General features: G+C 41.8%; 1 protein-coding gene across 4 annotated transcripts in view; it reads left to right on the top strand.

The window, feature by feature from the left end:
• ARHGAP24 (Rho GTPase activating protein 24) overlaps nt 1–17,300 on the top strand; it is a 171,916-nt gene that overhangs the window by 77,189 nt on the left and 77,427 nt on the right. Inside the window, exon 1 of one of the 4 annotated variants that reach the window (XM_057425301.1) lies at nt 15,746–16,091. The exons of 2 other annotated variants lie outside the window; for them this stretch is intronic. The gene's annotated coding sequence lies outside the window, so the exon portion shown is untranslated. Of the gene's footprint in view, nt 1–15,745; nt 16,092–16,252; nt 16,368–17,300 lie in introns of those variants that run through there. One more of the 4 variants, XM_057425302.1, reaches the window with a different exon arrangement.

The raw sequence follows: 17,300 nt of genomic DNA, 5'->3' as shown, positions 1-17,300 counted from the left end.
CACTAGCTTTGCTTTAAAGCATTAGCAACAAGTGTTCAGATCTCAAGAGATGTTTTAATCTTCCCTTAGCAGAAATGTTCTGGGAAAAAGAGAAACTTATGCTGCTTTACATTAAGAAATAATAATAAATTGAGTTATGGATTATGATGGGCAGCTGACAAATACTATTTTTAGGGACAAAATCCCAGAGGCACACACCTCTCCAAAGAGCAAACAAGATTGCTTTTTTTGTTATTTCCTCAAATGCCTTCCATTTGCTAGAGTCTCCACAAAAAAAAAAATGTTCATTTTAAGCATAATAGCAACAAGAATTTGATTAGCACAATACCTCGAACTCCCTTTCGCCACGTAGCATAACATCTTTTCCCATGCCTATGTTTAATTGCCGCAAATCCAGCAGTTCCCACGGCTTATTACAAATTCCTTCCACTAAAATTGCTGAATCTTGGAATTCAGGCTATCAAACATCGCATCTGTGAAAGTAATGAATCCTACAGCATAATAAATCCTGAGTGATTTGAGATCGCTTCCTTAACTGTTTTGTATCTTCTACCTTCTCTTTCAAGGTTTCTGGTTTTGTTTAACCTTTTTTAGTGTTACTTAGAACTATCCCATCTGTGAGCAGTATTCTTTTTTTCTGAACACTTTATTGCTAAGATTGAAGGACAGTGTCATCTCAAGCACAGTTGGTATTTTCTTACTTTGCTTGCAGAAGAAAGGTGTGTTCTTCAAAACTCTGCACAAGTAAAAATATTTCTATGATTATCATAGTGGAATAATTTAGAAATACAAGATTCTCAAGACCAGTATGTGCAACTCAAGTGTGCTGACATCATGCTGTAAACGAGCAGACTGCTTTCACTAAGTTTCAATGGCTAAATTCAAAGAAAAGCAAGTGTAAGTGACAGTAGAAATTGTGAACAGGTAAATGATATTTCATTTGGGTATTTTTTAATCATACCAGACATTATTCTTAATGGAAAAGGTAACTTTGCTAGGAGTTATTTTAATAACATGATAAATGGTAATTTAGAGTCTCTCTTCACATTTACATTGCTGCATATAGATATATATACACTGAAAATTCAGTAGTCTAGTGACTCCCAAAGGATTTGACTGCATAATTAGATGACTTTACAGCTGAACACTCACTAAACCCCAAAGTTCAAGATGTCTTGCTCCTATTGGTGTGACTTCTTTCAGAGTAACGCAGTGGTTTGAGGATATGCTTGTCCTTTCTGTGAAGGAAAACAAGATGTCTCTGAGAGGTTGCTCTGTCCTGTATTGATATTCTCCCCCCTCCCCCCCCTTCCTTTTTTTATCTTCTCTTAAAGTAAACAAAATCAGCTTGAGCTTTCTAAAACTCTTATTGGAAATCTTTATCCCAGAGGTGAAGAAAGTGTTTGAATGAGCTTCCACTTAACAACAGCAACAAAAAAAAAGCCCCTTACTAATATCAATTAGATAAATACTCTTTTGTTTTTTTTTTCACTACTTTAACAGGTAATAAGTCTATGAATGTATTGTATTTCCTTCCCTTGTCCAGCTCAAAGCAGATACTAGTTTAGATGTCTTGATAACTGGGAGGGATCCCAGATCAGTTAACCACATTGAAAAGCAGAACTGGCTCAGTGGGTCACTCTGTGAGTAATGAGTTGCACAAGGTAACTGTGGAAGAGTAGCAACGGTGTATTGGCTAAGTGGGGATGGGTGGTGTTGGGGTACGTGGATTGCCACTGAAGTACCGCATTGCCCATTCTCCACTTGACAAAGTGTTTTTTATCTTCCACCTTTTGGGAGCAGAGCCCACAGCATCTGCTTGTGCATGCGTTTGCAGTACCTGCCCTTGCCTGGCTCCTTTGTAAGGCTCAGCCCTCCTTGGACCAACAGTGATGTGAGCATCTCTTGCAACCATGAGTGTTTTAGGGGAAGGTGCAGGTGGTTGTAGAGCTAATAGGGGTATGTTACAACCATTTCATAAGACATTTTCTTATCCTGTACAAGATCAAAACAGCACAGTGATCTGAGTTCATTTTACTTACCACCTATGTTTGAGGAGTGCAGTGTAACATACACTTCCCTACACTCACATCTTCTATTCCTCCCAGTTACGTACTCTATACAGCATCCAAGGAAATTACTGTTCAGCTATTTCCCAGCAAGGCTGATTCTTCTGTTAACAGACATTGATTCAGATGATCACCCCTACATCAAAGCTAGGACAACTGGATGCGCATCTACTTATCAGAATTATCTTTAATTCTGTTATTAAATTAGCAAATGAATAATATCTTTACAATGTTTTTGAAAAGACAGGGAGCAAAACTGGCTACCATGCCACTTTATGCAGATGCATAATGTTTCAAGTGATCCATCTGCCCTTAGTGCAAATAGATATCACATTAAAATGGAGGAAGATTAGATTTGTAATTGCTCAACATTTATCTTCTTGAAACATTTATGGTTCATGAAACATTTATACCCATTTATGCTAAGAAGCAAATAGAAAATAAGTGATTGCGCAGGGTCTTAGTTTTCTGAGACAGAAGTACACAGTTGTGTTCACTAAACTTGAAAATGAAGGAATAATTTACCAGCTGTCTTAGATGTGGACATCTCAGCATTATGTCCTGTTCTGTAAAAAGATAATCTATCTTCTCTAAGAGCTGAGTACAGTTGGATTTTGCTATAAAGTAGCTAAGAATAAGTGCTTAATGAGAAAGGAATTACTGCAGCTGAAATTATAATAATTAAATAATTAGTCCCTAATTCATCAGGGAATTTACTCCATGTTCATTTTTTTATCTTGTCTCTCAGTACATTAGCTTTGGGCAGGAACAAGTTACTGTGCATATAAGGCACACTTAGGGATCCATGATGGCACAGTAACTAGTGGTCTGTGAATCCCCAGCCTCCATCTGGAGCACTGCCTGGCCTCCTTACAGTGACTGAGCAGGGTCAGACCACCCTTTTAGTCCTGCCCTTTTACATTTTAATCAATCCTCCTGTGAACTGCTCATCCCCATGCTCCTGCAAGATAAAAATCATTTCTGGGCTGAAAAGAAATCTTTTCTACTACCTGAAGACATCCATTATGTGTTTCTCTGTATGAACTAATAGTTCGTTTCTTCCTTCCTTGTGCTGCAGGCATGGCAGGACCCCACCTGCTGAAGTGAAGGGAGGCTATGGCCAAGTCAAGGCAGCTCTGATGTTAAGCAAAACCTTAAAACCCAAGTGCAAGAGAACATTCAGAAGGAGGCTGTTCATTTGGTAGTTCTGTATAAGTATGATTTGGTATATCATAGAATGGTTAGAGTGACCTTAAAGGTCATCTAGTTTCAACCCTCCTGCCATGGGGCAGGAACACCTTCCACTAGACCACACTGGTCAAAGCCCCATCCAGCCTGGCTTTGAATACTTCCAGGGATGGGGCAGCCACATCTTCTCTGGCCATCCACACTATCAGCTAAATGTGAGCAATGGGATGCACAAAGGTGGGTGTAAAAGGACAAAGAGAAGTTGTACAGTAATTTTTATAAATGGGTTTGGGGGGATCAATTATGTTAGAAGATGCTGAAGATCATTTCAGGTCCTTTTAAGGTTTTGTTCCTCTTTTTGCACCATCCCTACCACTATGAAGCATAACTTTACATTTACAGCTTGTGAATCACCTAAATGCAAACCCAGGTAGTTTTTCAGCCTCTTATCTTCTAATATTCACTTGAAATCAAGTGAGCCACTTACTGCCTAACTGCTTTGATTTTCATACCGATAAACTGAAGTGATAGTAACCAAATTTGAAAAGTTCTCTGAGCAATTCTTATGGAAGACAGGTAATATATCTGTTAACACTGCTTCCATAAACTATAGTTCTTAATGTCTCTGAGCATCTCTGATTCAAGAGCTTTTGCGTAGAACTACAAAAAAGATAAAATTTGCCTGAAATGGTCTTTGTTCAGACAGCAGGTCTCTGGTAAGAGAGGACGGCACTTCTGCACAGTGCCTTCTTTGCAACTTGACAGCCCTGACTGTTTCTTTTGAAAGCTCCTTGCCCTTCTCCATTGTGTGTCTGACCCTGCAGCATTCCTGTGTGCCTCTGTCTCTTTGAACAGTATTTTGAGATAAAACTGCTCACTGTGATACATTGCATATTTTAGCTTTTTGAAGTGTAACTTGCCTAGCTAGAAAAGAAAATGTTACCGCATCAAAATGTAGTATTGTCTTAACACAAATTCAGATGCCCTCCATAAACAAGGGTGTAGGGTCACACTTCATTCAAAGAGTTGTGTTCCTTTGACATTGATAGCAATTAATTTTGCCTTCATTGGTAACTAAATTGCTTTTTGTAATGCAAATGTTTCAAAAATGTTTCATTCATGTGGTTCAGTCCCTGGGGCAAAAGCTTGCTGGCACTTCTCTGCCTTTCCTTGTGCAGATCTGCTCTGCACAGACGGGGTTGATCATGCATGGGTTACAGCTCTGGTTTGAACAGCAGGGTACACGGTGCAGATTTCTTTGCACCTGCAGAGTTCACTTTGCTATGGATGCTCTTGATACCACCGAAATGTGAATTATGATACAGGCCTTTCCTTGTCTTAGCCAAACTGATCTCCGAGTTCTTTTTTCCAGTTTTAACTCGTGACTGCAGTTTTTCATGGGAACAGTTAAGATAAAAGAAAAAGCAGAGAAAGACCTATTTAAAATTAAGGCATGCTTTTCATGATTAAAGGTTTTTCTCCTGAAATCTTAAAAAAGGCTGCCTCTAATCATACGATGCTTTCTCAAAGCAAGTGACTTTCACCAAGGAACTTGGCTTACACTGTTCTGTAGAGCAGCCAATGGAGAAGTAATATTTACAAGAGTTGACATGAGAGGTCAGTGGGAATGTAAATAGTGTAGTCCTTCAAAAGACACTGTAGTCACAGCAGTCGTCCTGCAGCTTTGACAAATTTATTAACATCTGCTTTGGTGCCATTTCTGCTGTACTGACTTGCCATTAACCACAGAGAGGGAAAGCGTTTAAATTAAATGAGCAGATTGACATGTTAAATTTTGATAAGATCTTGCCGTCTGGGTGCGTTATAATTGTAATTTTTTCCACAGCTTCTTAGATTTAGGGTATATTTCAGCAATGCCCCACTTATTCTCAGGAGGGTGCATGACCCTTGAGCACTGGGGTTAGTAAGCTGAAGTGTCAGGCTTTGAGTATTTGTAACAAGATGTATATTGCAGCATCTCATTTCTGAGCTGCATAATTCTTCTTTTACAACTTTGCATTTGCTATTGGGTCTTGTTTTGCTAACACATCGCTAACTACTTAGTGCTAGCCACAACTGCAGCTGTAGATTTTAGGTAGTACAAGGTGTATGAAAATTATTTATTTTCCATAATTAAACCTCAGTCAATATATAGTCAGTATGGGCTACAGATTAAGAAACATTTAAGATATGCCTTAGCCAGGCCACGTTGTTGATGCTGGGCTGGCGCACTGCTCCCATTTGTCAGGGTGGAAGAATGGTATGGCTGGTGGAGGAAGAAAAGTCTGATGCTAGGGAGCTACTGCCAACAAGAGAAAGCATTTTAACCGGGGGTGTAGTATGGAAGGTTCTGTAGGAGCTGCTGTTGCTGTGCACACAGATGATTATCCACTGGTACAGCCACTATTGGTGAGGGTTTTACATAGGCCAGAACAGCGATAGAAGGTAGAGGAGTAAAAAGTTACATTGTTCCTCTATTCCCTGCTAGCAATGTATTGCTGATTTAGTACCACATAGCTCAAGAGAAGATTGCTCTGAATTCGGATGGAAATTGGTAAGTAAAATTTTGCAGTGCTTTAAATGCATAAACATAGAATCACAGAGTTGGAAGGTACCTTCAAAGCTCATCTAGTCCAACCACCCTGCAATGAGCAGGGAGATCTTCAACTAGATCAGACTGCCCAGACCCACATCCAGTCTGGCCTGGAATGTCTTCAGGGGTGGGTGTCCACCACCTATCTGGGCAACTTGTGCCAGTGTTGTACCACCCTCATTGTAAAGCATTTCTTCTTCACATCCAGCCTGAATCTCCCCTCTTTTAGTTTAAAACCATCACCCCTCATCCTATCACAATAGGCCTGTATAAAAAGCCTCTTCCCATCTTTCTTACAGGCCCCTTTTAAGTATTGAAAGGCCACAATAATGTGCTGAGTGTATTCAGCTTATGCTTTAGTATTTGTTATCTTTTCAATTTGTAATAATTTAGAGCAGGGTGTTTCGTATGAGGAGATACTGCTATAAGTAATAGGCTTTTATAGGTTTAGAGAAAATCATTATACAGTTTAATTGTGTAGACAGGTTCAATTCCCAGGGAGGCCAAGAAGGGCATGAATTGAAAATATTAATCCAGAATCAATATTATTTAAGTTTTTGAACTGTACTGATCCAACTTTTTAATGGAATGGTCTGTTTCTGCTGAAGTAGCAACTGTATTGTGGCTGGTGTATTACTTAAATTGGGCTCCCCCATACAGAGCTGTTGAACAGATGAATTGTTTGGGAAGCTGGTACTGCTATACTGGTATTGGACTGTTTAAGCTCAGGTAACTATTTACCTGCCTGCCCAGTCTGTGAGTGCGATCATCTTTATGTTGCAATATATGAGCTCAAACAAAGTACTGCCTGCTTCCTACCTTTTCAACTGCAGGATGGTGTCTCAAATGTTGCAGCAACCTAAAGGGAAAGGATTTGTCAGGACTTGAAGAGATATAAAGGTCTGAACAACTGCATAGGAGGGTATGGATAAATCTAGTAGTCTGGGTAGAGTGCAGGAAAATAGTTTCAGACTCTCAAAGTAACAACTTTTACTTTAGTTTTTATGTATCCAGTTTCTTCAAAATATAAGAACTAGGACCTAGATTCTATTTGGCCAGCTAGGCCACCTTTTATCCAAGAGGTAACAAACTTCCGGGCAAATGCCTATGATGCAATTGCACTGATTTTCTTCTCAGTTTTTCTGTAATCACTGTAACTGCAGGAATTTTTCAGCTGTTTCAGTTTGTATAAAGGATGTCAGCTAAGACAGGTTTGTTTGTAAATCTGATGATGCTGGACTGTAGCTCATCTAGTACATGGAAGGACACTGGGGTTTTATAAGTGCTGTTAATCTGGCTGTAATACCATGCCTGTGTACATGTTTTTCCTGGATAGGCTTTAAAGAGGAAGCAGTATGAGCATCAGATGAAGAAGTGATGTGCTACTAGACATAGGTATAAAGCCAAGGAATGGAGCAGAAAAGAATACACAAAATTAAGGGAAATTTCTGATATTGAATGCACATCTGCAGTTTGGAAATGCTGTATTTGTAGTATTAATGAGAAATTCAGGTATGCTTTTGAAATACTCTTACTCCAGTTGAAATTATTTAAGGGATTTTTACAGGATGCAACATATCCTGTGTGTTGTACTGTTTCTGAAGGTTGCCTGTCACTGTACAGCTGCACTGGTTGAAAAAGTTTTCATTATTGATCCTTCAGAAAATAGTACTGGCTGTTTCCAAATGTTATTAAACAGTTATGTCTCCTGGTGTGATAGTGTGTATGATATAGGCACATGTAGAACACCTAAGCCAAGGCTTTGTGGGTGCTTGTGGATTGTATGTGTGTCACATGGAGAGATTAATCCTCCTTAACCCAGAGCTGAGTTTGATTTTGCTTAGTTCCTCAAAGTTCTGAATATGCTTGTAATAGACACAAATGCACATAGGATATAGGAGCTTTCAGGCTGCCTCAGTCTTGGCACTTCATAAGGATTACATCTTCGGGGTGAAAGGGAAAAAGCACAATTGCTTTTCCCTTTTTCACCTTTTATCAATTGTCCTTGGAAAAGTGTGCAACTGAGGAAAGTATAGGAAAAGGTTATCCAAACAGAGACTGTGCTGAGCTTGGAAGTATATTGGATTGGTTAAAGGGTGATTACAGTACAAAAATTCACATTCTTGTTTCCCAAAGGAGGAAGCGAAACTGCATCTTGTGTTCATGTCCACAGATGTCAGGGTTGCAGTGAACCTGCTTGCAGAGGTCAGGGGAGCATAGCTTGGTGGAAGGCTCTAACCAGCCCTGTCAAAGTAAAAAGCCCATAAATATCATTTGAGCTGTGAATCTATGCCCAAGCCTCTGTTTGTGTGTAAAATTGATCCTTCACAGAGTGCTGGCAAGAAGCCGAGACGTTTTCTGACAGGGCTCGGTTCTCAGCACGTTTTGGTCCTGCCCTTTGAAGGATACTCATAACTTCTCTGGACTCACCAAGAGATGAAGGATTTTCTGAGTAGCTGCTAAAAGTTGTGCAGTGAGTGACAACAGAGCTCCAACAACAGCAAAAAAGGGCTGTTGGGGTAGGAGGCTCTTTGGAGTGATAAGTTCTGGGGATCCCTCAGGGATGCCCACCCCATACTGCAGCTCAGCAATTGGAAATAAGGTCATGGCTATACCCCATGTTCACTGCAGAACAGGGGTACATGCTGAGGGCCCCTCTACGCTGGGCAAAGCAAATACATAATTTATTTTAACCTACTTAGCAATGGAGCAGCAGTAGTGGAGTGAGTAGTGGCAGCGGCTAGGGAACAAATGCATTACATTTCTGTTCTTGGAGCTGCCTCTCTCAGGTCTGCTTTAGATATCATTGTTGCCTCATTGCATTCATTTTGCTGTCTGTGGAAGGGGGATAAAAATATTTACCTGCTTACTGCAGCCTAGAAGAATTCTCTGTTTATGTTTATGTAATTCCTTTCTCAAACATATTTTATTAACATTAGGCATAGGAATAACTGTTCTCTTGTTTTAGTCACTGGAAGACAGTGGTTACTGCCCAGTAGACCCCTATTATTCTAGTATTTACCTATGAAGGATATGGAAAATGAGTGTTCACTGCTGTTCTTATCTTTCTGCTTATACACTGCACAAAAGCACATCTGTGGACTGAAGTAAGGTTTCTGCCTGCTTTCTGTGTTTTCCCTTGTCCCTTTCTCAAAGGTAGAGCAATGCAAAGTACAGAAATTTAGCTTTACCTTCCAGCTTGCTGTTGAGTCCATGGTTTTGGGATAACCTACTGATCCTAGCTGTCAAGTTGCAGATGATGTGTCTGTGAGTTGGGAAATGGTGCACAGCTAATTATCCCCTTATTGCTGTTCTTCTCTCTTGGAAACTTTGGAATAAATATAAGCTTACATTATGTCCCCTAATGGGAAAGGAACAGTAGTTATCTCCTGGCAGAGACCAAGTTACACAGGATAAGACCGGTCTCTTCTGGCATCAGGTTCCATATGTGTGATCTATGTATTATTATAAATTAGCTGTAAGTCACAGTTTTCTGTAGGACCCTTGAAGGTCCCACAGAGGATGCAAAAAGGCACAGCACTTTTAAGGAAGCATGTTTCCACTGTCTTAGGAAAACGGTGGTTATCAGCATCTGATTTAGCATAGCTCAACAGAAATTACAGTATTGCCAAGTGTGTCTGAGAGTTGTTAGGTAACAGAAAACACACCCACAAGTTTTGAAAGAGCAGAGAGTCTGTCTCATCTCCTGTAAGCCCCTCTGTCCAGAACAAGAAGAAATCATAGGACAGAGTCCATCTACTACTTGTGCCCTGCCCTTGGCCTCTTTTATTGAGCTGAATATTAAGGTGTTACTGATTACAGTCATTTTTATGGTGATGCTTCTCCAGCAGCAATGGGGTGAACCACTGTCTCTTCTCATAAGAGCTGCTTCGCAGATGTCAGGCTATGGCAGCTTTCAGTTATTTCAGAACAGGTTTGTATTTGAACTGATGGCCCAGGAGGGAACATCTTTAAACAGTTGGATTCGTAACTGTGATATATGCAGATGAACTTTACCACCCTGGCGGCACATGTCACTGAGCTGTTGGACAAATTGCTGGGAAACAAACCCTCTGACTTGCAGGATGTGCTGTGTGTGTTTCCCAAAGCAAAGATTTTTCAGAAGTTTTGTTTCCCATGTAAGAGCAAGTAATGTTTTTCTGGCTCACTGAAGGGGTTATTTTTCATGGTCAAACCTAAAAACCATGTTCATTTTCAGAACCTCTGCTTATTTTCTGATTTCCTCTCTGGGTCTGAAACCAAGACAGTGCTGTCACAAGCATTTCACTGTGATGCAGAGGGAGACATGCATGGAACAAGCATATGCCCACTTCTTAGCGTATATGTTGACTCAGTTTTACTTTAGTACATGAGATACCAAAGTCCATACTTGGTTATGTCAGACAAGATGTTAATGGTATGTGTAAATAAAGTGCCAAGTTACTACTACAGAGAATATACTGGAGTATCCATCTTGTCTCATGTGCTCTCGAGTCGCAGTTGATGTGATTGTGTAATAAGTTTTGAATCCACATCTAAGCTTTATGAATTCCATATTTAATAAATTTTTGTTTACTCGTTTTAAAACCAAGCAAGTAACAGCTGATATTTGCTTATATCAAGAAGACAGATGCAGCACACAAACACCATACTTTCCCAGCATCAAAACTGAATGTGACTTAATGTCTGAAGTATAATTTGTGTATATATTTGTGTTTATGAACCTGTGCATGTCAAATTTAACAAACAGATATAAGAGGTAGTCAGAAAAGATGTTGTCCTTATGGATTACAACAGCAAAATATTTTTTACTGATGTTTTCTTCCAGACCTGCTATGACATTTCTCATGTCTCTGTTCCCCTTTGGAGTAAGGTATTCAAAAAGCAGCATATTTTGGCAATACCTTCTTCTGACCTAGCTCCTAGAGAGGGTTTCTCTAAGCTGCAAGGCAGAAGAGCAGCCAGAAATGTAATTGGGCAAGTTAAATGGTTGTGCAGCTGAGAGCCCTTCACATGGTACAGCTGACAGAAGCTTCCAGGAGATCTCATCATGTTATATTTCGAGTTACTTGGGCATCCCTGCGGGCTGTGTTAATATAAGCAGCTTAAACCTCAAATGCACAAACAAGTGGAGAAAGGCTCATTTCTTATGTATCAGCTGAATTAGATGTGAACTGCAAGGAACTGGAAGGAACTGGAGGAAAGCACTCAGGAAGATTCACTTCTGTGTTAGAATATGCAAAACCAGATGCTGCATATGTTATCTCATAGGAAATATTTTTTTGTGCCTGATTCTCATTTTGTGTGACTGTAATCTCATTTCCCACTTGATACATCCTTTAGTTTGCAGTTATGGTTGTGACACCTCCCCAAGGAGCATGTATAGCACAGTTTTATCCAACCAAATTCAATTGAAAGAATAGTTAAGCTTCTCCTAAGAATGTCTAATAATGCTTATCACCATAGTGCTACTTTTAGTAACATTGAGGACCAAGCTGAAAGCTTTCCTTTCAATAGAGATTATTGACAAGGCTTGCTGATAATGTAGAGATTCAAATCTGGACTTCCTTCTAGGAGTTTTTAACAAAGAACTAAAAGTGTTCTTGTCAAACTAAATTCTCTAAGCAGTGGCGATTGATGGGTATCTTAAAGGTTCACTCAGAAGTATTCTGTAAGCACCTACACTGTCTTCCTTCAGGCCTCATTCTTTAATATATATGTGATCATATTATTCAACATATGTCATAAAACACAAGGGATATGCTGGACAGTTAAGTTTACATTAGTGTATGATCCTTACAATTCACATTTCTGGGTGTTGCTGCCTTTTTGCATGGGTGTAGCCCAGCTGGCACCTCTGAAAAAGTTCCTGTGTTAAACTACTAAAACTGAAGGAAGAGGCTTGAGTCCCATTTAAGTATGCACTGTGAAAAAAAAAAAGCTTTCTGAAGTCACATGAAGTATTAAAAATAATCCCAGTGTGCTCAGTTACGGTCTCACAAGTAATAATGAAGGGATGTTGGAAACACGAAGCAAACACTTCAAGCGGCAGAATCCAGACCTTAGAGGCAGAGCAGAAATTACTAAACAGTCTGTTTCATGGGGTAAGAAATGTAATTCTGGTACCAGGAGAGAAAGCAAAATGTCCAGCAAAACAGCCTTCCCTTATCCCAGCCAGCTGGCAGGAGAGGAAAAGTTGCTAAAGAGTCTGGACACAGGGAGCCACAGTTGGCATCGTGACATTTGCAGGCAGCAAAACTGGTAACTTTCCCATCTCCCTGTCCCTCCCCTTGTTCCCTGCCCACCTACACACACAGCTGTTCCCTGCCCAGGCAGGGTCAACTGATGTCCAAAAACTCCAGGAACGCAGCCTCACAGTGCCGTGACTGGTGCTGGGGCAGAACACAGGAACATGTGCTGTTTATGGAAGACTGCTCTAAATACTTCCTGGTGCAGCAGAGAGCAGAAGTGTAAGACAATAAAGGGAACGGGGAAGGATTTCTTACCTTTTCCATGAACTGCAGGAAAGGTAGAAGGCTATTTATTGTGTAATTTTTATTGAGGGAATTCAGAAGTTGAGAGCCTGATCTTTCATATAGTGCATCTTGTGAGGCTATTGACTTGTTTAGGTGAAATGTGTAATTCACCATTCACACACAGAAAGTGTTTATCTTCTTGACTTGCTGTGCTTGATCAGGAGCCAACTCCTGTGCTTTAGAAACTATTTTTTAAAAGCCCTAGCCTCCAAAAAGGATAAGGTAGCCCAAGTGTAACTCACTCTTTTGCCTTTTACACGATGTGAAGACTCAGAGTTGTGATTTGGACACTGAACAGGTTTTAAGCATTAGTTGTGCACTTGAGGGTTTTCTTGACTTACCAGACCAGTCCTTCAGAATATGGAATCATGTTCTGTATCATGCTTCAAACTGGCAACCTGTCACTAGTGGGGTCTCCCAGGGATCAATATTGGGTTCAGCACTGTTCACTGTCTGCATAAGTGATCTGGAAATGGGATCAGTTGTACCCTGATGAAGTTTGGTGATGATACCAAACTGACAGGGGAAATGGATACTTTGGAAGAGAGAGGATAGGCTGGAAGAGCGGGCTAACAGGAAACTTATGAAGTTCAACAAGGACAAGTGTAAGGTCTTGTACCTGGAAAACATAATCCAGGACTGCAGCACAGGCTGGGATCTACCTGGTTGGGGAGCAGCTCTGTGGAAAGGGACCTGGAGGTTCTGATGGACAAGCAGCTCAATGTGAGTAAGCTGCTGCGGCAAAGAAAGCCACCCGGATGCTGGGATGCATCAGCCTGGACATCACCAGCAGAAATAAAGATGTCATTATCCCACTGTACTCGGCTCTTTTCAGGCCACACCTGGAATGCTGTGTTCAGTTTTGGTCCCCACTATACAAAAAAGACATGGACAGGCTGGAGAGGATCCAGAGAAGGGCCACAAAGATGAGCCAAGGACCAAGAAGCCTGCCATGTGAGGAAAGGCTGAGAGAGCTGGTTTTGTTCAGCCTTGAGAAAAGAAGGCTTCAGGGAGACCTTATCACCATGTTCCAGTATTTACAGAGTGGCTGCAAAGATGGAGACTCCCTTTTTACAACGAGTCACAGGGAAAAGATGAGAGTAATGGGTACAAGTTACTCGTGGTCCAATTGGACACGAAAAATTTTCACAATGAGACCAATCAGCCATTGGAATAATCTCCTCAGGAAGTGGTGAATTCCCCAACATTGGACATCTTTAATACTCATCTGGGCAGAGTGCTGGGACATTTTGTCTAGACTCTGCTTTTGCCAAGAAAGGTTGAACCAGATGGTCCTTGAGGTCCTTTCCAACCTGGTTTTCTATGATCATTCCATAGACAAACACACTGCAGGAGAAACAGCTGCAGAAAGCTGTCTGCTTAGGCCTGAGGGATGGGAAATGCCCCTGTGACTGGGTAGAGAGTTACAAATTATTGAGAAGAACAACATTGCATTATTGAGAAGAATAATATTGAGTGGGATATTTGGTCAACATGACTGCAAAAGGCTGTGACCCAGGGCTGCGTTCATACTGATAGCAGCATTCCCCTTGATTTCCACAGGGGAAGAAGCTCCTGCGTAGCATCAGAGTGTGATGTATTGGGAGGAGAATATTCTCCTCCTCTGGTGAGTTCATTGGGTGCAGCTGGTCCTCAAATGTGTTTTGAAGTAGTTTCTCATTAGGATGAACTCATGGGAAGTAACAGATGGCAAAGTGAGGCTAAATTAGTGGGAATTTTGTGCTCTGTTAATGCTCTTTCTCTCCATAAGGAATAGCTGGGAGTGGAGCAGGAATGAATATTGTTATGTTTGTGGCTACCTCTGCTGCTGTATAGATGTTATATGCTGCCTTGCAGCATGTTTTGTCAGCAATAGGAAGCAGTACGAGGACTTTCCTAGCCCTTTCACAAGGGCAAAAATATTGCAGTCCTATTGCAAAACAAAATCAAAGCAATGTTCAGAGATGTATGGGGGGAAACAAAAATGTAGCAGACAATTTTACATTAACAGCCAAACTGGCCACATAACCACCCTGGTCTGTTTGGTTTCCTACTCCTTTTATGAAAATCAGTGAAACAAACATAAGTCAGTGTTGCTTCTCTGATATTCCCAGTAACTCTTTGACTTTATAGTGTTTACTTCCATCCTAAAATCTTCCTTTAAAAAAAATTACATAGAGATTTCTCTCTCTCTCTGTATGTATATATGTAAATATGTGTGTATCTACAGTACTACTGTAGTCTTGAGAACTACTTCTGTAAAGCTTCTCTGGCAGTGGCAGCTTATTTGTTGAGGTGAAGGAATAATTTTCCTGCAAATTTACCCTGACTTGCAGTGTCATTAAGTATAGTCATATAGTGACTCTGCTTAGCACAGACTAAAGTTATAGATGCTGTCTGCTCACTGGTTTTATGTTATGTGATAGAGTCTGGATTTCTAGATGATGCAAAGTCATGTCTACTGACAGTAGTAAGACTTCACTCCCTGCAGTTCAGACATACTGGCTTGCTGTCAGGCATGCTCTGGTGACTGCCAGGAGAATGATTGCAGCTTTACCAGCCTTTTAAAATGCCACAAGCCGTTGCTGACAGCGATCACCTGCACATTCTTATTTCTTGGCCTATCTACCTGTGCCACAGAGTGAATATGAGAGTCTGGTGTGTGCTGAGTGGAAGTTTTGCATCTGAATCTGCTTCTGGGATCCAAGCATGGGCACTGGCAGCAGCACTGACACCTGTGTCTTGAATGACATTTTTTGCAACCTTTGTCTTCAGTGATTGTTTTTAGGCCACAGTAACAAAAAGCTTTGCAAAAATAATTCCCTCTGATTATTTTTTTTCCTTAGACTTGTTAGCCTACACCATAAACTTTCATATGCAGCATGGTTATGGGCCACTTTTGTACTCTTTTCCACAGACTTCATTAACAGCACTGCAGGACAGATGCTTCTGTTAATCATCCTCTTGATGGTGTTAACCAGTATGAAATGCTGCTCTGTTTCCCATGCTAGCATTAAGTTTGCTGTGGAATCGGGTGTTTAACTATTAAAACCAAACACCACAAAACTGAAAAATTCAGCTATCCTAGAATGATCAGAAGGAGCCTTAAAGATCATCTAGTTTCAACCCGCCTGCCATAGGCAGGGACACCTTCCACTAGACCAGGTTGCAATGTGAAGCTTTATTTTTTAGGGGGGGGCATATGGATCTCTAAACAGCTCTGAGACTACTAAGGAGATGCACTTCCTCCAGGGATCTTTTATTATAAAAGCAGCTTACGTGACTCACTCTTTCCCCAGGGATATTCTTGGAACAACTGCACTCATTTCATCTCCTAGCATTCAGAAACAGGAGTTATTTTGTGCTGCTTTAACAGGAAAAAAAAAAAAAAAATCTTTTGAAGAAATTCAATGGCCATATTTCCAGGAGGATCTGGGCTATATTTAATATTAAAGGTCTGTACAGCTCGCTAATGCACAGGCTGACTGGCACTATGTTCACTCAAGCAAGTGCTTCAGCAAAAAATTCAGCGCTATTTTTAGTTCTCTTACAACAAACCACTTGATTGTAAGGCCTAGGGAACTGCGACATTGTGATCGTGAGGGGTCTGCTGTAAAAAAGCAGGAGAAGAAGGACGCACAGCAGCGTGCTAGCTACTCCGGGGACTCCCAGCTGATGCAGAGGAGCGCACATCATCACGAGCAGGTATTTTAAATCATCCTGTAAAATGAATCTGCTGGTCAGAGACAGGGCATGAAAGCGTTAGCTGGCTGGCTCTGTCTGCTCCTGCCCTTAAAGATTTCATTCCATAAATTCCTGTCCTGACCGTCAGCTTTTAAATTGTCTCTTCTCGTTTCCTAGCCTTTTCTGGGATTTTACAGGATCTTGGGACAGTTAGTAAATCACAATAGCAAACCAGAAATAAGTTTCCCAAAGCGAGGGCATTCTGCTCTTAAAGGAACACAGCCGTTGCAGTGCCGGGTGAGTAGCCTGTAACAAGTACTACAACCCAGTCCTCTCTCTCTGCTAACTCTGTTAACTTCTAAAAGATAGCCTGCCTTTACCCCGCCAGCCGGCTGAGGAGGAGCTGTTAAAATCCGACTAGGGGACGGAGGGATTGCTGTCTGCCTGTGTGTGTGTGCGTGCGTGTGTGTGCGTGTGTGCCCGATACCAGTCGGCTCTGCCCCAGTGCCGTGGTCTCCCGCGGTCCCCCTCCGGCAGCTCTCCTGACCTCCGTTTGTCCCCAGGTCGGTCCTACGCGATGGAAGCCAGTCCCGGAAGGTGCAGGGTCCGCTCCTGGCGCGTCTCGTCCCCCCGTTCGCGGCTCCCCCTTTCCCCCCGGCAGCACCGCGCCCCGAGGGGTGAGGTGCTTGCCATTCCTGGGTGATGGAGTCACTGGAGAGGCGGGAGCGCGGGCAGGGCTGGCGTTGGCCCCGGCGTCAGTGGCCGTCGCGCCCGAAGCGCCGGTGGTGGTTCTGGTGCCAGGCTGTGCTTCTGGCAGGGCAGAGCGCGGAGCTGCGGTGTGACTTCCTAGACGGACGCTAGTACGTGTTGTCTCGCAGCCCGCTGTGATGCTGCCAGGGAGCTGAGCTATCGGGTTTCGGCAGCATCCTGCCCGCCTCCTCATCGGTTCACACGGGTTGATGCTGTTGTAACAGCTCCTTAAAGTGTGCTTTATTTTAAGAGAGGATTTCACACGGGCGCTCCAGGCTTTCGCAGGGTGCTGGAGCAGCAGCTGGACTTTAGGCAAGGAAACTAGCATATTTAATGTGCCTTGGGTAGCTGAACAGTACTTTGCTCTCTTGCGTTTTCACCCTTTTAACTCTTCAGTGCAGTGTTTGCAAATCCTTGCTTTCAGAGTCAGACCCAGACTTCAGGGTGAGCCTTGGTACAGTTTAGCTGCATTGCTGTGTT

The sequence above is a fragment of the Pezoporus wallicus genome, unplaced genomic scaffold (genome assembly GCF_028554395.1).
Source record: "Pezoporus wallicus isolate ANWC-B61680 ecotype Strahan unplaced genomic scaffold, APGP_CSIRO_Pwel_v1 contig_7853, whole genome shotgun sequence".
Taxonomy (NCBI): domain Eukaryota; kingdom Metazoa; phylum Chordata; class Aves; order Psittaciformes; family Psittacidae; genus Pezoporus; species Pezoporus wallicus.
This window is presented reverse-complemented; position numbering and strand designations above follow the sequence as displayed.